This window comes from Panthera leo, chromosome B3 (assembly GCF_018350215.1).
Source record: "Panthera leo isolate Ple1 chromosome B3, P.leo_Ple1_pat1.1, whole genome shotgun sequence".
Classification (NCBI taxonomy): domain Eukaryota; kingdom Metazoa; phylum Chordata; class Mammalia; order Carnivora; family Felidae; genus Panthera; species Panthera leo.
In genome coordinates this window covers 40624046-40648711 of record NC_056684.1, presented here as the reverse complement: position 1 = coordinate 40648711, position 24666 = coordinate 40624046, and the positions used below count along the sequence as shown (strand labels likewise).

General features: G+C 37.6%; 1 protein-coding gene across 22 annotated transcripts in view; it reads right to left on the bottom strand.

Annotated features, from left to right (window-relative positions):
• The window catches only part of CSNK1G1 (casein kinase 1 gamma 1), a 175370-nt gene that overhangs the window by 149943 nt on the left and 761 nt on the right, over nucleotides 1–24666 (bottom strand). For 2 of the 22 annotated variants that reach the window (XM_042941736.1, XM_042941735.1), the window contains exon 1: nucleotides 20558–21159. The exons of 18 other annotated variants lie outside the window; for them this stretch is intronic. The gene's annotated coding sequence lies outside the window, so the exon portion shown is untranslated. Of the gene's footprint in view, nucleotides 1–16533; nucleotides 17546–20557; nucleotides 21160–24588 lie in introns of those variants that run through there. 2 more of the 22 variants (XM_042941741.1, XM_042941740.1) reach the window with 2 other exon arrangements.

Genomic DNA, 24666 nt, shown 5'->3' with positions numbered 1-24666 from the left:
GTCTCTATCAATCACAATTCTGTCTAATCAAGTACTTCATATATACATATATGTGTGTGTGTGTGTGTGTATGTCAAACTATGTGCACAGATATAATTATCTTTAAGTATAAGAATCCGTCATTAGTCTAATCGTTAGGAAATTATGTCCTGAACACTAAGTTTATCCTTTTAAACCCGAAAAGTTTAGACTTACATACTTTATACTGAAATACGAGCTACTACAAAAGTAACTTAACCAAGGGTCCTAGACAATTCAAAAAGAAATATGATATAAATACTGGAAAGGAAGAGAAAAAAAAGAGAAGAGATAATAATTTTAGAGCATACGCTCACACATGGACTCTTAGGCAGCCAAACCATGACATTATGCGAATTTAACCTTTTTGATGACTGAGAACAATCACTATATTCTTCTATGAAAAATTATGTCATCCAGCCCTAATGAAGTCTGTATGGCCAAATGGTGTTACTATACTAAATGGCCCCATGCTACTAAGTTTTGTGTTTTTTAAAAAAAATTTTAATGTTTATTTTTGAGAGAGGGAGAGAAAGAGTGTGAGCGGGGGAGGGACAGAGAAAAAGAGGGAAACAGAATCCGAAGGAGGCTCCGGCCATCAGCAAAGAGCCTGATGCAGGGCCTGAACTCATGAACCACGAAATCATGACCCGAGCCAAAGTCACTTAACTGATGACTGAGCCACCCAGGCACCCCTACTAAGTTTTAAGACTAAATGTTTTTCTTCTTGAATCAAAAGTCACTTCTCCCAGCTGTTGGTGCATTCAGCTCTAGGAGCACCTTTAATTTGCTATGAGCAAACCTGTTAGTAAAGTTAGGTGACTTCGTGAAGTCAGAGGAGCATGCTCCTGTAAGCTTCAAAAGTATACTCTGAAGAAAAGAGCATGAGTTTTAGGATTCATGCTTTTAGAATACATTCTTCCTAGCCCTCACTCAAGTTCTCCACTATCAATGAGAATATATGATACTCCTAGGGATATAAAACTACAAAAGTTCGTATGGGTATAAAACTGTGATTGGATAGGAGCACCTGGCTGATTCAGTTGGTGGAGCATTTGACTCTTGATCTTGGGGTTGCGAGTTTGAGCCTGAGCAAAAATCAAGAGTCCAACACTCAACTAATTGAGCCACCCAGGTGCCCCCAAGTTAATACTTCATAACTCAACCTCCCAACAATAAATTGAGGCTTATTACAAAATAAGTCATAAAATGTTGGGGGAAAAAAAGAATTAAAACTTAAATTTTTTAACCAAAGAAAAAGAATTCAGGGCACCTGGGTGGCTCAGTTGGTTGAGTGTCCAACTCTTGGTTTCAGCTCAGGTCATTATCCCATGATTCATGAATTTGAGCCCCGCATTGGGCTCTGCACTGACAGCACAGAGCCTGCCTGAGATTCTCTCTCCCTCTCTCTCTGTCCCTCCTCCACTCTCTCTGCCTCTCAAAATAAACTTAAAAAAAAAAAAAAAAAAGAAGAAGGAAAAAGAAAAAAAGAAAAGAGAAAGAAAAAGAATTCATTGTCCTAACTTGGCCCACATAAAAACAAATCTCAACGGCCCTGAAATCAGTACTGGTAAGTTCGGCAACTTAGAAAGATTTAAAGTATGTTTAGTAAATGGGCAGCAGTATTTTAATACCAAGGATGTAAACCTTAGTTTAATCATAGCTGAGTGCATAAAGAGGTTTATGCTGTCAGTACTGTCCTAGCAAGAAGGACACAGCACAGCCTTACATACCAAATGATTAAAAATGTTCAGTTTAAGAAAAAAATACTAATACATAACTATTTATACACTAAAAATATAAAATGTTTTTATTTACTATTTATCATACATTAAGTAAAATGTTAAGTCAAGATTTATTTAATTTATATTAAATATACAAATATAGTAATAAAGTAGATGCATTTCATGAAATACTTGTGTTTAATCATTCTCAATTTTTTTAAGCTTATTTATTTATTCTGAGAGAGTATGCATATGGATGGAAAGACAAAGAGAGGAGAGAAGAGAATTCCAAGCAGGCTCTGCCCTGTCAGTGCAGAGCCCGATGTGGGGCTTGAACTCACAAACTGTAAGACCATGCATGAGCTGAGCTGAAATCAAGAACTGGACGCTTGGGGAGCCTGGGTGGCTCAGTCGGTTAAGCATCCGACTTCGGGTGGGGTCATGATCTCCCAGTTTGTGAGTTCGAACCCTTTGCTGACAGCTCAAAGCCAGGAGCCTGTTTCAGATTCTGCGTCTCCCTCTCTCTCTGCCGCTCCCCGCTCATACCCTGTCTCTCTCAAAAAATTAATGAACATTAAAAAAAAAAAAAAAAAAAGAGCTGGACACTTAACTGACTGAGCCACCCAGGTACCCCTCAGATATTTCTACAGTAAATACTTAGATCCTACTTTAACCATATTAGTCCTTACCTCCCTCATTCAACAATCATCTTGATCACATGCCCATTTTTTAGATCTTAACGTTTTTATCTTTTATGCGCTCAAAAAGGACTATTATGACATTCTTCATTCAGTAAGTTATACTGAAAATGCTGAATTTAAAACCAACAATTTGGGTATGTTTTAGCTTGAAGAGTTTTTTTTGGTTCTTTCTTGTATCTCGTATCCGTTTCTCTCCTCAGTATTTTCACATTTGCCTTTAAATCCTTCAACTTTTTGGGGCACCTGGATGGCTCAGTCGATAAATCTGACTTTGGCTAAGGTCATGATCTCACAGTTCATGAGTTCAAGCCCCATCTGGGGCTTGCTGCTGTCAGCCTCTTGATGCAGAGCCCGCTTTCGATCCTCTGTCCCCTCATGCTGCCCCTCCCATGCTTGCTTTCTCTCAAAAATAAATATTTTCTAAAATCAAAAAAGAATAAACATTTAAAAATACCCAAAAAAATAAATCCTGCAACTTTTTAATAAATGTTTTTAAAGTCCTTGAGTACTAACTCTATCATCTTAGCATTTCTAGGTCTGTTTCTATTGCCTGACTTTTGTTCTAGTTATAGATTATACTTTCCTGCTTCTGTGCATATCTAATTAGCTATTAGGATATTTAATAATATTCAGGATATTGTTTCCTAGAAGGTCAGAAAAAGGAAGGGGTACCTAGAGTCTCCTAAGGTACTGTAATGCTCTGTTTCTTTACATGAGTGATGGGAATGCAGTGTTCACTTTTAGTCTTTAAACTATACATGACCCTTTATATGTATGTACGTTGTAGTTCTTGAAAACATATTGTAAAAATAAAGCTGGTTACTTTGAAGAGATTCAGTAGGAAATCTAAAAAAGGAGGGGAACAGGGGGGCACCTGGGTGGCTTAGTCAGTTGAGTGTCCGACTTTGGCTCAGGTCGTGATCTCACAGTTCGTGGGTTCGAGCCCCGCATCGGGCTCTGTGCTGACAGCTCAGGGCCTGGGGCCTGCTTCAGAGTCTGTGGTCTCCTCTCTCTGCTCCTCCCCTGTTCACACTCTGTCTCTCTCTCAAAAATAAATAAAGATTAAAAAAAAAAAAAAAAAAAAAAAAGGAGGGGAACAGGGAAGAACATCACCAAAAATGGCAGAGTAAGGAACTCCAAGGGCTTCACCCCTCCACCAAAAAAAAAAAAAAAAAAAAAAAAAGCAACAAATAAGCCGGCAAAGGCTATCAGAATCAACTTTTGCAGAACTTCGGAATCTAATCAAAAACTTAAAACAATAAGGGAAGGCTTTGTAAAGAAAGAAGCTGCTACATTGTAATAAAAGAGTGTCAGCGTTTTAAATCACCTGCCTCTCATCCTCTACTCCCCAGTTCAGCAGGGCAGTGTGGATGGCAGCTGCGTTCCTGGTGCAGGTTGATAGTCCCAAGGGAGAAATACAAACCTTAGTCTCCCAGAACTGTGATTGAATGTTATGACCTGACTGGCAGCCAGCTTCCTGGAAGACTGGCACAAGGACTTTGCCTTTGCTTTGCCTGACTTGGAGCATTCCCAGAGCAAGCAGCCTGGGTGGGGTAAAGGAAAATAGGGAAGGAAGAGACTGAGAAAGGAGGTATGTGGGGAGAAATGGTCTGTGTAAGCTCTGAGATGTAAAAAGGAATCTAGAAGGATATACCTATGCCCAAGGCTAGACACATGCACAGAAAAGGCCTAAGAAGACCCTAAGCTTTCACTTCTAGCTTACCTTCAGGCTCCACACAAACAGGGAGTAAAGGGTAAGGGAGGGTTGTAAACAGCTTGGTCTAGTGTTAAAGGAATACCCAAACACGGAACCATTTAGTCAAAATTGAGAGTATTATTTTCTTTTTTGGGTTATAGGTATTTAAGGAAATTTGGTCAAAACATTAGTAGACTATTAAGCTAATGAAACATAGACTTCAAGAGCCACACATGACCAAGAATACACACTTTACAAAAATAGAAAATACACGAAACAACAACAAAACAAACAGTTAACACACAACAAGCTGCAACAAAAACCCCGGAAAGGAGAGGAAATCTGATGTCTAGAGTTGATCCATAATAATAATCAAAATGTCTAGTTTTCAAAAAAAAAAATTATGAGGCATACAAACAAAAAATAAAATCGGGCTCATTTGCAGGAAAAAAAGAAATATAGAAAATGTCGCCAAGGAAGCCTGGGCAAAGGAAACCACAAAGAACTAAGGGAAGCCAAGAAAACAGGATCTTACCAAGTAGAAAATATCAATAAAGAAATCAAATTGAAGGGGAGGGTCAAAAAGAAAACAATCAGATTGAAATTCTGGAGCTCAACAGTATAGTAAGTGAAATAAAAATTAACTGAATGGTTCAACAGCAGATCTATGCAGGAAAGAGAAAAAAAAAATCAACAAACTTGCAGACAGGTCAATTAAGATTACCCAGTCAAAGGAAGAGGAAATAATGAAGAAAATGAATAGAACCTAACAAACCTGTTGGACCCCGTCCAGTGTACCACTATAACACATGCTAGGAACCCCAGAGCAGGAGGAAATGGGTAGAAAGAGTATTTGAAGAACTAATGGCTGTGTATTTCCAGAATTTGATAAAAAACCTGAATCTATACATCTAATCAACCAATTCCAAGCAGCATGAACTCAAAAGGATCAACACCAAGACACATTATACTCAAATTGTGAAAATACAAAGAACCTTGAAAACAGGAGGAGAGAAGAAACTCATTACATACAAGGGACTCTCCATAAGATTAATAGCCAATTTCTCATCAGAAATTATAGCAGCCAGAAATCAGTGAGATAACTTATTTCAAGTGTTCAAAGAAATAGCCAAAAATTCTATATCCAGCAAACCTTCTTCAAAAATGAAAGAAAAATTAATAACATTCCCAGAAAAATAAAAGCTAAGAATAATCATCACTAGCAGATCTGCTCTACATGAAAAAAAATTTTGAGAGAGAGGGCACAAGTGAGCAAGGAGCAGAAAGAGAGAGGGAGAGAAAGAATCCCACAAGGGGAAGGAGAGGGAGGGAGGGAGAAAGCAGAGCTCATGCTCGCCCAAAATGGGGCTCAAGGTCATCTGAAGTGGGGCTTGAATTCACGAACTATGAGATCATGACCTGAACCAATCAGATGCTTAACTAATTGAGCCACTCAGGCACCCCCCACTTCCTTTTTGAGAGAGAGAGGGCACAAGTGAGTGAGGGGCAGAGAGGGTGAGAGCGCTCTATAAGAAATTTAAAAGAGGGTTCTTTAAGGCTGAAATGAAAAAGTACTAGATAGTAACAATCATACAAAGAAATAAAGAACAAAAATAAGGATAGCTACACAAGTACATATTATACAAACTACTATTATTGCATCACTGGTTTTTAACTCTTTTTTGGCTTACATGATTTGAAAGAAAAATGAAGTAATATGTTTTTATAACTAAACATCTATTTAATGGGAACACAGTGTATAAAGATGTAATTCTAACACTAACAAAATGGGGGGTGGGCAGAGCTAAATAGGAGTTTTTGTGTACTGCTAAAACTAAGCTGAGATGTAAATTCAAACCTGACATCGTAAGACTGAGATGCTAGTTGTAATCCTTAGAGTAACATCAAGAAAACAACTTATAAATATAAAGAAGAAGAAGAAGAAGAAGAAGAAAAGAATAAAGCAGTACACTAGACAAAACAGTAACTAATTGCAAATGAAAGCAGTGATAAAGGACCTGAGAAACAAAAAATATATATAAAACAGAAAATAGCTAAATAGCAGAAATAAGTTCAATATAGCAAAAACTCCCTCCTTTAAGTTCCTTTAAAAGTAAATGGATTAAATTCTTCATTTAAAAGAAAGATTAGTCGGGGCGCCTGGGTGGCTCAGCTGGTTAAGCGGCCGACTTCGGCTCAGGTCACGATCTCACGGTCCGTGAGTTCGAGCCTCAAGTCGGGCTCTGTGCAGACAGCTCAGAGCCTGGAGCCTGTTTCAGATTCTGTGCCTCCCTCTCTCTGACCCTCCCCCGTTCACGCTCTGTCTCTCTGTCTCAAAAATAAATAAACGTTAAAAAAAAAAAATTAAAAAAAATAAATAAAAGAAAGATTAGTCTAGTGGATTAAGAACAATCCAACTAAATGCTGTTTACAAGTCACCTGTTTATATCAAAAGACAAAATAGTTTAAAAGTAAAAGGATGAAAACAGATAGACCTATCAATTATAAACATAAACACACCAAACAATAGTTACAAAATATATGAAGCAAAAACTGACAGAATTAAAGGGAGAAATTGACAATACTACCTTAACAATTAAGAGACTTCCACTCCATTATCAACAATAGATAGAACAATCAGAAGATAAATAAGGACATAGAGTATTTGTACAATACTATAAACCAATTAGCCCTAACATATACAGAACATTCCATTTGATAAAGCAGAATACATATTTTTCTCAAATGTACATGTAACATTCTCCAGGAGAGATAATATGTTAGGATACAAAACAAGTTTCAATAAATTTTAAAAGACTGAAAGCATACAAAATATCATTTATGATAATAGAATGAAACTAGATATCAATTAACAAAAGAAAAACTGGAAAATTCACAAATAGTAAAAACTGAATAACATCATCTTAAACAACAAATGGTTCAAAGAAGAAATCACAAGGAAAATTAGAAAATACACAAATTAAAACAAAACACAACACACCAAAACTTATGAAATATAGTGAAAGCAGTGTTAAGAGCCTAGGTTATAGATATAAATGCCTGCATTAGGGACGCCTGGGTGGCTCAGTTGGTTAGGCGACCGACTTCATATCAGGTCATGATCTCGCAGTTTGTGAGTTTGAGCCCCACATCGGGCTTTGTGCTGACAGCTCAGAGCCTGGACCCTGCTTCAGATTCTGTGTCTCCCCCTCTCTCTACCCCTTTCCTGCTCACGCTCTGTGTCTGTCTCTCAATAATGAATAAACATTAAAAAAATTTTTTTAAATGCCTGCATTAAACAAGAAGATCCCAAATTGATATCCTAAGTTTATACCTCAAAGAACTAGAAAAAGAACAAGCTAACTCCAAAGCTAACAGTAGAAAAGACATCAAAAGGTTAGAGGGGAGATAAAATAGAAAATGAAACAATAAGGGGAACCTGGGTGGCTCAGTCGGTTAAGCATCCGACTTTGGCTCAGGTCATGATCTCACACTCCATGAGTTCGAGCCCCATGTCGGGCTCTGTGCTGACAGCTCTGAGCCTGGAGCCTGCTTCGGATTCTGTGTCTCCCTCTCTCTGACCCTCCCCCAGTCATGCTCTGTCTCTCTCTGTCTCAAAAATAAACATTAAAAACTTTAAAAAAAAAAAAAAAAAAAGAAAATGAAACAATAAAATCAACATAATCAAAAGCTAATTCTTCGAAAAGATCAGCAACTTGACAAATTTTTAGTTAACGTGACCAAGAAAAAAAGACTTGAATTACTAACTTCAGAGATGAAAATGGGGACCATTCTACAGACCTTAAAAATGGAAAGGATTATAAAAGAAAACTATGAAAAACTGTACACCAATAAGCCAGATAACCTAGATGAAATGGATATGGTCCTAGGGGCACCTGGGTGGCTCGGTCGGTTAAGTGTCCGACTTCGGCTCAGGTCATGATCTCGCGGTCCGTGAGTTCGAGCCCCGTGTCAGGCTCTGTGCTGACTGCTCAGAGCCTGGAGCCTGTTTCAGATTCTATGTCTGCCTCTCTCTCTGCCCCTCCCCTGTTCATGCTCTGTCTCTCTCTGTCTCAAGGATAAATAAACGTCAAAAAAAAAAAAATTAAAAAAAAAAAAAAAAAAGAAATGGATATGGTCCTATAAACATGTTACAAAGTACCAAAACATTCCAGAAGAAATAGAATAGTTGAACGACCTGGGACAAGTAAAGACTGAATCACCAGTCAAAATTTCCCACCCAGAAAAGTCCAGGACTACATGACTTCACTGGTAAATTCTACCAAACATTAAAAAAATAATTAACAATCCTTCTAAGACTCTCTCAAAATCCAGAATAGAATTATTTCCTAACTCATTCTGTGAAGCCAGGATTACCTTGATACCAAAACCAGGTAAAAACATTCCAAGAAAATTACAGACAAATACAATGTAAAAATGCTCAACAAAATACTAGCAAACATAATCCAACAGCATATTAAGAGGATTACACATATGACAAACAGCTTTATTCCAGGTGGGTCAACTAGAAAAATCAATCAATATAATACACCCATTAAGGAGAAAAACCATATGATCATCTCTGTTGATGCAAAAAAAAAAAAAAAAAAAAAAAAAAATGCATTTCACAAAATCCTACCGTGATAAAAACACTCAAACTAGGAATAGAAAAAAACTTCTTCAACATAAGAAAAAAATGTTATGAAAACCATAGAGTTAGCATACTCAATGGTGAAAGACTGAAAGCTTTGCCCCTGAGATAAGGAACAAGAGCAGAATGCTCTCATTTGCCACTCCTATTCAATGTTGGACTGGAAATTCTAGCCAGAGCAGTTAGGCAAAAAAAAAAAAAAAAATAACATCATTAAAAAAATTATTTTAAAGGAAGGAAAAAGCCATCCAATTTGGAAAGAGTAAAACTATCTATTACAGATGACAAGTCCTATATAAGAAAACCTAAAGAATATATACACAAAAATTATTAGAGGTAATAAACAAATTCAGCACAAAAGTCAGTTCTATTTCTGTACACTAGCAATGAAATAAAAAATGAAAAACTTGAAAATGAAATAAAGAAAACAATTCTGGGACATGGGGGTGGCTCAGTCAGTTAAGCGTCTAGCTCTTGATTTCGGCTCCAGTCATGACCTCCTGGTTGGGGAGATTGAGTCCCGAGCTTGGTATTCTCTCCCTCTCTCTCTGCCCCTCCACTACTTGCACTCTCTCTCTCAAAATAAATAAATAAACATTTATTTAAAAAAAGAAAATAATTCCATTTATTATGGCATCAAAAAAATATATACCTAGGAATCAATGTCTAAGAAGGTATAAGCATTGTACACTAAAAACTGGAAAAAACTGAAGGAAATGAAAGAAGACCAACATAAATGGAAAGATACCTTGTCCATAGATTGGAAGACTTAATATTGTTATGGCAATACAACTCAAACAATGGACAGAGTCAATGCAATCCCTGCCAAAATCTCAATGGCCTTTTTTTTTCAGAAATAGAAGAGCTGTTTCTAAAAGTCATATAAAGCTTGCCCGTTTCTGCTGACATGTGAAGATCATGGAGCCGTGGTTCTCTTCCTTACAACAAGAAAACTGAAAGACAAGACCTCTTCTTAGATCCACCAGAGAAATGAGGTCACAGGATAAATCACTGTCCTGAAAACTGGAGAGAAAGGAGTACAGGGAGAAACAAAACCTAGGAGCAGAAACCCATGCTGGAGGTATTATTTCTTTTCACAAACCATACATACAAAGACAAAATAGGATGAATATCTAAACTGGTTATGGCAAAAAACCACCAACCCAGAATTCTCTATCAGTGAAATTATCCTTCAACAGTAGAGGAGAAACTTTTGCTTTCTCAAACAACAACAGAGGGAATGTGTCACCAGCAGACCTGCCTTGCAAGAAATATCAAAAAAAAGTTCTTCAGAAAGAAAATGACAAAGATAAAAAACTTGGATCTAGGAGCATCTGGGTGGTTCAGGTGATTAAATGTCTCTCTTTTTTTTTTAATTTTAAAAAATGTTTATTTTATCTTATTTATTTTATTTATTTTTTTTTTTTGAGAGAGACAGAGCGAGAGCTGAGGAGGGGCAGAGAGAGAAGGAGACACAGAATCTGAAGCAGGTTCCAGGCACTGATCTATCAGCACAGAGCCCGATGAGGGGCTTGAACTCCTGAACCATGAGATCACGACCTGAGCTGATGTTGAATGCTTAACCAACTGAGCCACCCAGGCACCCCTAAAAGTCTGACTCTTGATTTTAGCTCAGGTCATGATACCAGGGTTGTGGATTGAGCCCCGCAACAGGCTCTGGACTGCACATGGAGCAGGCTTAAGATTCTCTCCCCTCCCCCACCCCTCTCCTCCACTAGCACTTTCCCTCTCAAAATCAAAAACAAGTAACAAAAGTAACAAAACTTAGATCTACGAAAAGACCATTAGAGAAGGAATAAATGAAAGTAATTTTTTTTCTTTTTCTTAATAGATATAACAGCTAAGTATTGGTTCAAAATACCAATAGCAACAATTTATTAGGTGACTACAGCTTGGATAAGTAATCACAAAAATGTTATGAGAGACAGGAAGGAGGAATTGGGACAACTGTTGTAAGACACCAACACAAACCATAAAGCAATATAGTGTTATTTGGAAGTAGACTTAGATTAGTTATAAATGTATAAGGCAAACTATAAGGCAATCACTAAAAACATTTAAAAATTCATATGCAATTGCAAGGAACAACAAATAGCCAAAACACAATCTTGGAAAATCTTGAAAAACAAAATCAGACTTGTACTTTCTGAAATGATTTTAAAGTCACCACAAAACTACAATAATTAAACCAGTGTGGTAGTGGCACTAGACACATATATAGATCAACAAAATAAGAGTCCAGAAACAAGCCTATTCATCTATGACCAACAGATTTTCAAGAAGAATATGCCAAGGGCATTCACTGGGAAAGATCAAACAGTATTAGGACAATTGGATACCCACACGCATAAGAATAAAGCTGAACCTTAACCTCATACTGTAAAACTCGAAATAGATCAAAGATCTAACTATATGAGCTAAAAGTATCACACTCTTAGAAGATAGACAAATGGAAGCACCTGAGTGGCTCAGTCAGTTAAGCATCTGACTTCAGTTCAGTTCATGATCTTATAGACTGAGCTCTGCATCAGGCTCTCTACTGTCGGCACAGAACCCGCTTCGCATCCTCTGTCCCCTTTTCTCTCTGCCTTTCCCCCACTCACTCCCCCCTCTCTAAAATAAAGAAAAAGAAAAAAAAAAAAAAAAAGAAAATTCATTAAAAAAAAAAGTGGGGCACCTGGATGGCTCAGTCAGTTGAGCAAGTAATTCTTGATTTCCGCTCAGGTCATGATCCCAGAGTTATGGGGATAAAGCCCAATACAGGCTTCGAGCTGAGGGTGGAGCCTGCTTAAAATTCTTCTCTCCCTCTGCCCCTCTCCCCCAGTCATACTCTCTCTCTTCTCTAAAATTAAAAAAAAAAAAAAAAATGGGAATGAAAACTGGTGCAGCCACTCTGGAAAACAGTATGGAGGTTCCTCAAAAAACTAAAAATAGAACTACCCTACAACCCAGCAATTGCACTACTAGGCATTTATCCATGGGATACAGGTGTGCTGTTTCAAAGGGACACATGCACCCCCATGTTTACAGCAGCACTATCAACAATAGCCAAAGTATGGAAAGAGCCCAAATGTCCATCGATGGATGAATGGATAAAGAAGATGTGGTATATATATACAATGGAGTATGACTCGGCAATCAAAAAGAATGAAATCTTGCCATTTGCAACTACGTGGATGGAACTGGAGGGTATTATGCTAAGTGAAATTAGTCAGAGAAAAACAAAAATCATATAAATTCACACATATGAGGACTTTAAGAGACAAAACAGATGAACATAAGGGAAGGGAAACAAAAATAATATAAAAACAGGGAGGGGGACAAAACAGAAGAGACTCATAAATATGGAGAACAAACTGAGGGTTACTGGAGGGGTTGTGGGAGGGGGGAATGGGCTAAATGGGTAAGGGGCATTAAGGAATCTACTCCTGAAGTCATTGTTGCACTATATGCTAACTAAATTGGATGTAAATTTAAAAAATAAATAAATAAAGTTAAAAATAAATAAATAAAAATAAAATAAAAAAATAATAAAATTTTTTTAAAAAGGTACAAAGTAACAGATTTGGTGATAACATAGAAAAATGAAAACCCTAGGGGCACCCGGGTGTCTCAGTCAGTTAAGCTGATTTCGGCTCAGGTCAGGTCATGATGTCATGGTCGTGAGATTGAGTCCCCAGTCAGGTTCCATGTGGAGCTCTGCACTGGGCTACATGCTGGGCTTGCTAGGCTCCATGCTTAAGATTCTGTCCCTCTCCATTCCTCCCTCCCCCTCTCCAAATTAAAAACCCTTGAACGTTGCTAGTGAGAATCTAAAATGGTGCAGCCACTGTGAACAACAGTTGGCAGTTCCTCAAAAGCAAAATGTAGGGGCCCGTGGCTGGCTCAGTCAGTAAAGCATCTTGATCTCAAGGTAGTGAGTTCAAGCCTCATGATGGATGCAGAGATTACAAAAATAAGTAAGTAAATAAGCTTAAAAAAAAAAAAAGGTTTTAAAAAAAAAGTTAAATGTAAAATTACCACATGAGCCAGCAATTCCATTCCTAGTTACATAACCAAAAGAATTGAAAACCAATACTTAAAAACTTCTACATGAATGTTCATAGGAACACTATTGACAATAATTAAAAGATGGAAACAACTAAAAACATCTATGAACTGATGAATGGACAAACAAATGGGGTATATCCATACAGAATATTTTTCAGCCATAAAAAAAAAATGAAGTACTGATACATACTACAACATGGATGGACTTAGAAATCCTTACGCTAAGTGAAAGAAGCAGAAACATTTTATATGATTTCATGTTACAAAATAACCACAATAGGTAAATCCAAAGAGAAAGAAAGCAGATTAGTGTTTTCCAGGGGGTACGGAGAAAGAGGAACAGGGAGGAACTGCTTAATAGGTTTGGGGTTTTCCTTTGGGGATGATGAAAATGTGTTGGAACTAGATAAAGGTTATGGTTGCAAAACACCATGAATGTACCAAATGCCACCAAACTATACACTTTAAAATGGTTACTTTTACAAAAACGAACTACTGGGACCTCATCAAAATAAAAAGCTTCTGCACAGCAAAGGAAACAATCAGCAAAACTAAAAGGCAACCGAGGGAATGGAAGAAGATTTTTGCAAACAACATATCAGATAAAGGGTTAGTATCCAAAATCTATAAAGAACTTATCAAACTCAACACCCAAAAAACAAATAATTCAGTGAAGAAATGGGCAAAAGACATGAATAGACACTTCTCCAAAGAAGATATCCAGATGTCAACCAACACATGAAAAAATGCCCAACATCACTCATCATCAGGGAAATACAAATCAAAACCAAAAGGAGATACCACCTCACACCTGTCAGAATGGCTAACATTAACAACTCAGGCAACAAAAGATGTTGGCGAGGATGCGGAGAAAGAGGATCTCTTTTGCAGTGTTGGTGGGAATGCAAGCTGGTGCAGCCACTCTGGAAGACAGGATGGAGGTTCCTCAAAAAACTAAAAACTGAACTACCCTAAGACCCAGCAATTGCACTACTAGGCACTTATCCATGGGATACAGGTGTGCTGTTTCAAAGGGACACATGCACCCCCATGTTAGCAGCACTATCAACAATAGCCAAAGTATGGAAAGAGTCCAAATGTCCATCGATGGTTGAATAGATAAATAAGATGTGGTGTATATATACAATGGAGTATTACTCGGCAATCAAAAAGAATGAAATCTTGCCATTTGCAACTACATGGATGGAACTAGAGGGTATTATGCTAAGCAAAATTAGAGAAAGACAAATATATGACTTCACTCATATGAGGACTTTAAGAGACAAAACAGATGAACATAAGGGAAGGGAAGCAAATATAAAAGCAGGGAGGGGAACAAAACATAAGAGACTTAACTATGGAGAACAAACAGAGGGTTACTGGAAGGGTTGTGGGAGAGGGGATGGGCTAAATGGGTAAGGAGCATTAAGTAATCTAATCCTGAAATCATTATTGCACTATATGCTAACTAACTTGGATGTAAATTAAAAAAAATAAATTAAAAATAAATAAAATGACTACTTTTACGTCACGTGAATTTTACCTCAATAAGTAAAGTAAGAGGGTACTGAAACTAATAACATCTTATGAAAACAATTACCCAAACATGTCAAGTTTTTGTACTATTTCTTACTTCTCAACTAAAAATAAAACTGAAATACTTCTTTTTTAAAAAAATTTTTTTAATGTTTATTTATTTTTGAGAGAGACAGAGACAGAATGTGAGTAGGTTAGGGGCAGAGAGAGAGGGAGACACAGAATCCGAAGCAGGCTCCAGGCACTGAGGTGTCAGCACAGAGCCCGACGTGGGCTCAAACTCGTGAGCTGTAAGATCGTGACCTGAGCCCAAGTCAAATGCTCAACTGACTGAGCCACCCAGGTGCCCCTATTTCTTTTTTTTTAAGGTGGTTTTTTTTTTTTCCATAATCTCTACCGTGGGGCTCAAACTCACGAGCCAAGATCAAGAGCTGCACACTCTTCCAAATGAACCAGCCAGGCACCCCAACACTAAGATATTTCTTTTTTTTTTTTTTTTTTTTTTTTTTAAGTATACTTCACACCCAGCATGGGGCCCAAAAAGGCCTTCAACTTACGATCCTGAGATTAAAACCTGAGTGAGGGGCGCCTGGGTGACTCAGTTGGTTAAACGTCCATCTTCGGGTCAGGTCATGAATTCGAGGTTCATGCCTGCTTGTGGTTCTCTCTCTCTCTCTCTCTCTCTCTCTGTCCCTCCCCCACTCACTCTGTTCTCTTAAAATAAATAAATAAACTTAAAAAAAATGCTCCTGACTTTTTTCTAAATCACAATATTTCTCTGGAGATAAGAGTAGTATTATATATAGGGGGCGCCTGGGTGGCTCAGTCAGTTGAGCGTCCGACTTCAGCTCAGGTCATGATCTCACAGTTCCTTGAGTTCGAGCCCCATGTCGGGCTCTGTGCTGACAGCTTGAGGCCTGGAGCCTGCTTTGGATTCTGTGTCCCCCTCTCTGCTCCTCCCCTGCTCACACTCGGTCTCTCTCTCTCAAAAATAAATAAGGATTAAAAAAAATTTTTTTTAAAGAGTATTATAGAAAGCTTCTCAAACATAATTTATTCACAGACTTATTTACTATAAAATCTAAAAGATTAAAAAAAATTTTTTTAATGTTTATTTATTTTCGAGAGAGAAAGAGAACAAGCAGGGGAGGGGTAGGGAGACAGGGAGACACAGAATATGAAGCAGGCTCCAGGCTGTCAGCACAGAGCCCTAGGCAGGGCTTGAACCCACGAACCATGAGATCATGAGCTGAGCCAAAGTCAGAAGCTTAACGGACTGAGCCACCCAAGTGCCCCTAAAAGCTATTTTTTTTTTAATTTTTTTTTTCAACGTTTTTTATTTATTTTTGGGACAGAGAGAGACAGAGCATGAACGGGGGAGGGGCAGAGAGAGAGGGAGACACAGAATCGGAAACAGGCTCCAGGCTCCGAGCCATCAGCCCAGAGCCTGACGCGGGGCTCGAACTCACGGACCGCGAGATCGTGACCTGGCTGAAGTCGGACGCTTAACCGACTTAAAAGCTATTTTTTAAAAGCTGGATGAGGTGGCTAATTTAGACACCATGAACAAAAAGTTCAAACAAAACCTGAAAACTCAGCTATCCCAAATTACTTCAAACTTTATACCTATAAAGCACAATACAAAAATTTCCTTTAGTTATTTTTCACAATCACTTTTACAAAATAGTTTCAAGTTTTCTGACTTGCCGTGTTACCCAGTGTAAGCACTATTTCCCTTCTGACAGGGACTTCCCTTTGCTATCTGACATTTAGGATTAAAACTTTTCTGAGTCAATCTTCTCCTTTATTTCTTGGTCTCCAGATATTACTAGTTGTTTCTTCAAAAGAGGCTTTAGAGGTTAGAGATACTTGAACTTGGCATCCTGTGTCTACCACTTACCAACATGTGAATTTCGGAGCTAGCTACCTTTCTTGGCCTCATTGCCCAATCTGTAAAATTGTAGTAATAGCCACACAGCAGTGGTTTGTTGTGAGAAAAAGGAGACAATGTGTCCAAAGCAGTTAGCATACTGCCCATGACATAAACTGTCATCACTGTTATGACTATTCTGTGTTCTCACCAAAAATTCGCTAGAACAGGCCTTGCCTGATTGTATCATTAGATTATGTCTGTACCTCCTCAGCTGGCTTTCTTCATTCATATCTTTTAGTATCCCAAAGGATTCTGCACATCACCATCAGATTTGCCTTCAGACATACAAATGCATGCTGTTACTCCCCCAGCCTAAAAAACCTTCACTGGGTCCCTACTTATTGCCAACATCAAATCTAACTTCCTCTGCCTGCCTTTCATTACCCTCTATTAACAACTGTTCTCAAACTTTTGTGTACATCTGGAATGTTTGTTAAAATAGATTGGTAGACCCCACCCCTACAGTTTCCAATTCAGTAAGTCTAGAGCAGGCCACAAAATTTGCATTCATAATAAATGTTCAGGCGATGCTAATGGTGCTGGTTGAGGAACCACACTTTGAGAAGTCCTGCTCTTACATATGACCCCATTCTGCCTCCTTAAGCTTATTTTTTTCCTACTCCCTAACTGGCCCACACAGCTTTGGATTAGTCTTTTCACAGGCTGCACCCAATTCCCCCTCCCTGCTTAGCTCTACTGCCTGAAAACACTTTCCTGCTTACCCAAATCGTATCTATCTTTTAAACCTGTGGTTCCCAGCACTGCCTGCACATTATAATCACCTGGGAAAGCTTTTTCACAAACTATGGACTCACCACCCCTGAGATTCTGATTCAACTGATTCTGGGAAAAATTTCCCCAAGTGATTCTAAACAGCTGCCAGAGCCAAGATCCACTACTTTACCTTCAGTCTGATTTCCATTAGAATTATGAACTGAATGTTCTTCCCTCCTAATTCCTACAGTATTCCCAGATTATACCAGGTTTGCACCTAATTACTTATCACATTGTATTACTCTCAACCTTCCATTTTAAGTCTTGTTTTTCCAAATAAATATTATTATCTTCAATTTCTATATTCCTAAAGCACAAGTATGGTGAATACACAGTAGGAACTCTGTGGTCACTTCTTCATTGATTATGGATTCAAATTAGAAGTCAGAGCTTTAAACTATTTCTAATTTATCCCAATTAGGAAACTATGCTCTCTCTCTTTCTCTCTTTAAGGGGAGGGAGAAAGAAGAGTAACACTTTAATTTTTTTAACTTTATTTATTTTGAGAGAGACAGAGACAGCGTGAGTGGGGGAGGGGCAGAGAGAGGGAGAGAGAGATGATCCCAAGCAGGCTCTGTGCTGCCAGCACTAAGCCCAACATGGGGCCCGAACTCACAAAACTCTGAGATCATGACCTGAGTCGGACCAAGAGTTGGACTCTGAACCAACTGAGCCACCCAGGCACCCACCTCTTTTCTTTTTTTTTAAACACTATTTTGCAATAAGTTTATTTTGTTATGGTGATCATTTAACTCTTTCCCCAATAACTAAATTGGAAAGAAAAATACTAATGTATCAAATGCTGTGGAGAATAAAATGATTAATAGCATCATAAATGGCTTCACAATTGCTTCCTTACAGCAAATAGCCTTTTTTGAATTCATTAAAGACTGTTTCAAAACAGTTAAAGAGAATCAAAGCACACATATTTAAAGATGCTGAAGCTCTGAATAGTTCTATGATTTGTTTTCTCAACAGATGTGCATCCTTCAAGCCCTGAATTTACCAGATGCATATTAAATTAATCCATACTTTTAGTTTTACATAACACTCCACTCTAGCTTTATACAGTACCACATACGGCAGAATTCCACTGTTGCTTTATGACATTAAATATTAACAAATTATCTCCACTGTGCAAAAAAAAATACAGTAAGATTCATTTTAATGCAGCCGAAAGTGTGCTTACTAAATACAAGCTATAATATCTTTGTTATTTTTTAATTGGCCGATTTCTATCTAAAATGTGAAAAACGACAAATTTGCTCTTAACTAAAGATCCAGTGACACCGGTACTTTAAGAAATACACACTCAACATTTCAGAAATTAACTAGGAATTCAACCAAAATCTTGAATTCACTACGTAGTGTAGAATTTCTAGAAAATGTACTTCTTATAAAATCATAATTTCTTCATTCACTAAAATGAATGAACTTGTGTACTATAAAAAAAGATGACTGGACTGGGGGTCTGGAGATACGTGTTCCAGTCTGACTCTTTATAGCTAGATCATCTTGAGTGAGTCACTTAGTCTCCCTGCATTTCAGTAATCTCCACTAAAAAGTGAAAGGGTCTAACTAGACCATCTCTATGTTTTCTTTTAGCTTTATGATCCCATAATCTATGAAAGTCAAGAAACACAAGCATTAACCAGATGGATCCCATTAAAAACAAAGTGAGCTTACACCCTGATTGATTTGGAGAGCATCTATCTCTACAAAGTGTAAGTGCTTTCACACAGATTGTCCCTTGGGTCTATTATTAATTAACTAGGTGAAAAAGCAAATTAAAACCTACCAAATATGGAGTTTTTAAACAGTTTTTGCATCATACCTCAGATAACCAGAATATGTGAAGGTCAAAATACCAATTAAGATTAAGATGCTTTGGATAAGATGCTTGGATAAGATGCTTTGGTGTCCTCTAAGTCCAGGAAAGGATAGTTAATAAAGCGAACTGAAAGTGAATTCTAGTTAACAAATACAACTTAGAGGGCACTTGGGTGGCTCAGCCAGTTAAGCATCTGACTCTTGATTTTGGCTCAGGTCATGATCTCAGGATTTGTGAGATTGAGTCCCATGTCAAGTTCTGGGCTGACAGCAAGGAGCCTGCTTGGGATTCTCTCTGCCAGTCTCCCGTTCACACACATGGTCACTTGCTAGCTAGCTCTCTCTCGCTCTCACTCTCTCTCAAAATAAATAAACATTAAAAAAACAAAAAGCAAAAAACAGGTGCCTGGGTGGGTCAGTCAGTTAAGCGTCACACTTCAACTCAGGTCATGATCTCACAGTTCATGAGATTGAACCCTGCATTGGACTCTGCACTGACAGAGTAGGGTCTGCTTGGGATTCTCTCTTAGTTCTCTGTCCTTCCCCCCACCCCATACGTGTGTGTATGTGCTCTCTCAAAATAAATATAAAAAAAACAACAACAGATTTTTAGGGTGGTAAAAACTCTTCTATATAAAACTGTAGATACATATTATTATGAGGTTGTTAAAACCCACAGAACTATATGACACAAAGAGTAAACCTTAACGAAACTACAGTTAATGTTATCAATATTGGTACATTAATTGTAACTAATGTACCACACTAACAAGAGATGTTAATAATAGAGGAAATGGAGGGAGTGCAGTTTTGTGGATAAGGAGAGATATGGAACTCTATCTGCTCAATTATTCTGTAAATCTAAAACTGTGAAAAAAAATATTTGAATAAAAAAAACTGGGCATCCACATCTCAAACAGTAGACATCACTACTTTAGGCTACAGAAATTTGAGAAAAATTAAAGAAATTAACGTGAAATAAAATCTAATTTAAATCAATTTATATAAATTAAAAAAAATTTATTTCAATCTCATTGCCTTTTTCCTGGCATTGGTTATATCCCTGCTCACTATCACTTACATGAGAGAGTGACCTCTAGGAAATGGAGAAAAAGTCCAGCTAGGAAGCTGCTTCACCACAGGTATGGTTAGCAATTTGGGATGAAGAATTAAAATGAGATCCAGTGATTATCATGGGTGCACGCGTGCACACGCACACACATTTTCACGTGACTCATTAATACCAGAAGACAAAACGTATTTATAAGCTTATTAAGAGGAACATAAATGCATGGTATTTATTCAGAGGCCCGTAAGTTCTCAACACCCCTTTTTCTAGGTTAGAAAATGTAAGCCAAAGGGGCACCTGGGTAGCAGTCAGTTAAGCGTCTGATTCTTGATAATGGCTCAGGTCATGATCTTGTGGGTCATGGGATTAAGCCCCACATCTGGCTCCATGCTCAGTACGGAGCTTGGGATTTTCTCTCTCCCTCTCTCTCTGTCCCTCCCTTGCTCCTGTTCTCTCTCACTCTCAATATAAGTAAGTAAACTTAAAAAAAAAAAAAAAGTGTAACCTATAGAAATCAATGTGGGTCCAATGCTATTGTTCCTTGGAAAATTTACCTGTTATTTTGATGAAGCCATCAAACCACGTTGTTTTGACAGGCTTACCCGGCACCTAGAGGTGTTGGTAGTACCAAGTCCTCTTGGATGGCAAAGGCAATGGCTACCTGTTCAGTCAGCTTCTCGGGCCAAGGCAAAATCCAAGAGAATATCCCTTTCCCCAATATGTCTACGCCTCCATTGTGATGGGTTAGCAATTATTGAAGAACAATTCCCATCCCTGACACCCCAGCCCTTGCCATAACTACATTGCACACTTGGAGCTTCTGGTGAGGAACAGACTAAACGATACAGGGGCAGTCCATCAGTGCTCTTACAATACCAGAATATTCCTGCTGCAGATAAAACATGGCTCTCTTCTATCCAGATTGGTCTCTCTTCAGGCCATGTCTCAGATACTACACTGGTACTACTTTATAGTTTCTCAAAGATGCTTGGGTATTTCTGGTCCATGCCAGGTGCCAAGTACTATAACCTAAACAAGTTATGGTCTTTTCCAGCTCAGTAAACCCAAAAGCCTATCCTCAGGATTTATTAAGATCCAAACTGAAAAATGGCAAGTATGCGCCCTATGAAGTGTATGGTGCCATTTAGATGAAAACAATAGCAGCTGGTATATGGTAAGGCCAAACTCCCTGCTGAAAGCCTAAGTTTAAATAGACTTATCACTAAAATGAAAAAATCCTCAGCAGAAACTTCTCTTCTGTAAGTGGCAACATCAAGGACTAAAAAATATTTATTCTGTAACTCCATTACCCAATTTTTTTTAAAGCAACTTCCACCAACAAGTATTTCTGACAAAAATGGTTTATTAAGTCAATGATGACCAAGATACAAGAAGCTACTTAATAGTCAGGTAGTTTAAATTACTTTTAACCATTGTCTGTGATCTTTTTGTGTAACTCAATATAAACATGCAAGTTCTATTAGTTATATGTTCATTGATATAGCTGAAATTATATAAACTAAATCTACTGAGGATTTTTAGTTTTGAAAAATAATCTGTTGAATTCAAAGCCATAAAACACGAAGGGGTGAGGGAATAAGGAATCTGAAACAGATGGCATCTGATTTTTTTTTTTCCCTGAGTCCATCTTGAACACAATCCCAATAATGTCAAAATCCAATTTAGCTCTCCAAATAAGTAATCCACATACTTAAAATGGTAATTCTGAAGTAAATTCACTTTTTCCCCCTCCCAGCGTCTCAAAGTTTCTATCTTAGGCAGAAATGAGTAGAGATAAGAAAGATGTTAAAAAGAGAAAAACTATCATTCCACAAATTCTACAGTTCTTTCATGAAAATCTACTTCCACTTATCTAAAGCCATTGAAGCAGTTTCTACCAAGACTGGCGATATTAAAGTTTGTCTGTGATATCAACCGTTTTTTTCTTTATACAGTGATTATTTATCCTTATTAGAGACCAAATCATATCTGCAGAAAGTAATATACTTTAAAATAGGAACAAGCTCTGGAAGAATATTCATTTGGTTTGAGTAAAGCACTGTTTGGCATTTTTAAAACATTTCCACGGTAACTCTTTCACTACTAATTTGGCAGCACTGATAAAATTAACTGTACTTTGTTCCTTACATGATTCTCGTATGTGGTATATAAACCTTCCCAATCTTTCCTCAAACTTTTTGAGATCATCCAAGAGATGTATACTGAAAAGGGTTTAGTCATTTTTTAGATTTCCTGACAAGCAAATTTCCTAAAGGACAACTGCAAAGATCCTTGGAATGACCACATACTTTGAGTAGAAAAGCTCACTGAGAAGTGTCCTAATGGTCTGTATATATCCAGCCATTTTTCAATTGGACCAACATTTATTTGGTGCCTGTTATGTAGCTGCAATGGCAGATAAAATTTAAGATAGTATTTCTACTTCAAAGAGCATGCAATATAGTTAGAGAGTTGTTTTTTTTTTTTAATGTTTATTTATTTTTGAGATCATGACCTGAGCGGAAATCAAGAGATGGGCGCTTAACCAACTAAGCCACCCAATGCTCCATAGAGTTTAGACTTTTATTTAAAAAAAAAAAAAAAAAAAAAAAAGTTGAACTCTGTGAACAGAGACACGGGAAAGAAATTTATTTGAAAATTTCTCTTAAAATATGTAAAACCTATAAACCACTCTAAAAAGTGATAATGAATTACCAACTTTATGCCCACTTTCCACACATAAAAAATCTTATTAAAGCAAATGATTTGACTTATACTGAGTATAAAGTACATTTAAAAATTATTAACTACAGCTTACATTACAAAGCAAAATATATTATTTGGTAATCTGATATAATGGGTTATGTGTAACTGTATCATTTTAAATCTATAAAGTGATCAACATAAAGACAGTTTCTGAGATTTAGTTCTACATTCTCCTCATGAAGGCTTTAAAGGCAGAAATTCATTCCATTTTCACTTGTTTTACAGAATTACACATAAGAATTCTATAAGTACTGCTAATAGTTTAAGTCTAATTAAGATGAGTCATGCTACTGATGTTGATGTTAATCTTAAAATCGCAACTATTTTCTAGTTTATGCCCCAATTTTAATTCTCTGCAGAGACATATGAACTTAATCAAAATATCTATGTGTTGTACATATGGAAGTGATGAATTACTATATTGTTCACCTGAAACTAAAATAATACTGTATGTTAACTAACTGGAATTAAAAACTTTTAAAACATTTATATACATTACTTTTTTCTTAATGTTTATTTGTTTCAGAGAGAGAGTGAGCGAGCAGTGGGAGGGCAGAGAAAGAGGGAGACACAGAATCTGAAGCAGGCTCCAGGCTCTGAACTGTCAGCACAGAGTCTGACACAAGGCTCTAACTCATGAACCAAGAGATCATGACCTGAGCCGAAGAGGGCAGCTTAACCAACTGAGCCACCCAGCCTCCCCTGTACATTACTCTTTAAATATCTTTCTATCAATCTACACTAGACACATTACAAATCTGAGAAAAATCTGAGAGAAACAATATTGCTCACTTCAGTAAGTGCATATACTGTCCTTTATTTATTTAGAGTTTACAGAAACATCTGATCATTGAATTTCCTGCTACTTATGATCAATTTCTAGAAGCCATTGAAAGCCCTGTTGTATACATATGCTTTTGCAATATTATCCATTCACTTCCTGTCTCAAACCTCATTCCACAAAATTGGGCTACCTTGACTGTGTGAGATTAATGATAATAACTGATCTTTCAGTTAGAAGGTGCTTCCATTTGAAGTGGACTGTTCTTTAAATACAACACACACACACACACACACACTCTTAAAATACTGGTAAAATTTTTTACTCATTCTGCTTACGAAGAAACTAAATCTCTGGTAGGTCCCATGACTTGCCCAAGGTCAACAACTAGCCAGTGGCATAGTCTGGGTTCAATCCCAGATTTACCTATCTCAAAGCCAATACTTCCACTTGACCACAATTATCTCCTTAAAAGATTAAGAGACAGGCTCAAAAGCAGAGCATCTAGTCTCTGAACGTTTACCTATCTATTCTGGGACATCTATTACCATAGTACCTACAATTCAGTCGCTAATTGAAATATAAATGAAGAGGGTCTTTCTGCTTCATTTAAACTAGAACAGGCTTATAGGCAGATAAGAAACAGATTGGAAAAAGAGGCTTGCCTCAACATGTCTCGCCTAGACCTCTATATCTATATAGTTCCTCCAACCTATTTTTTACAAACATGCATATCTACCAAACAAGGCTATACCCGACTAGCCTGTAGTTTGGTGCTTTTCCGTACTGCACTTTTCTAAGACAATTTATACCAGATTCAATATCGAGCTGGGATACCTGGTTAAATATGCCATTCTGGCACTTTCCAAACATTTGAAGTATCATTTAGGGGCAACGAACCCAGTTCCACCCTCTCATATAGGTTGTGATGTTTGCCCACTTGGGGGTACCGCTCCGATAAGGACTCTGGGGCGAGAGAGCAGTAAAGGAAGAAGTGGAAGAAGCACACGGAAGTTGGGTGGAGAGAGGTCTCCTTACCCACTCTTCTGCCCTAGCTCAGCCAAGGGCGGCTCCCCGCGGTGCCCAGCCGACTAACAACCCCCCACAACCCTGAAA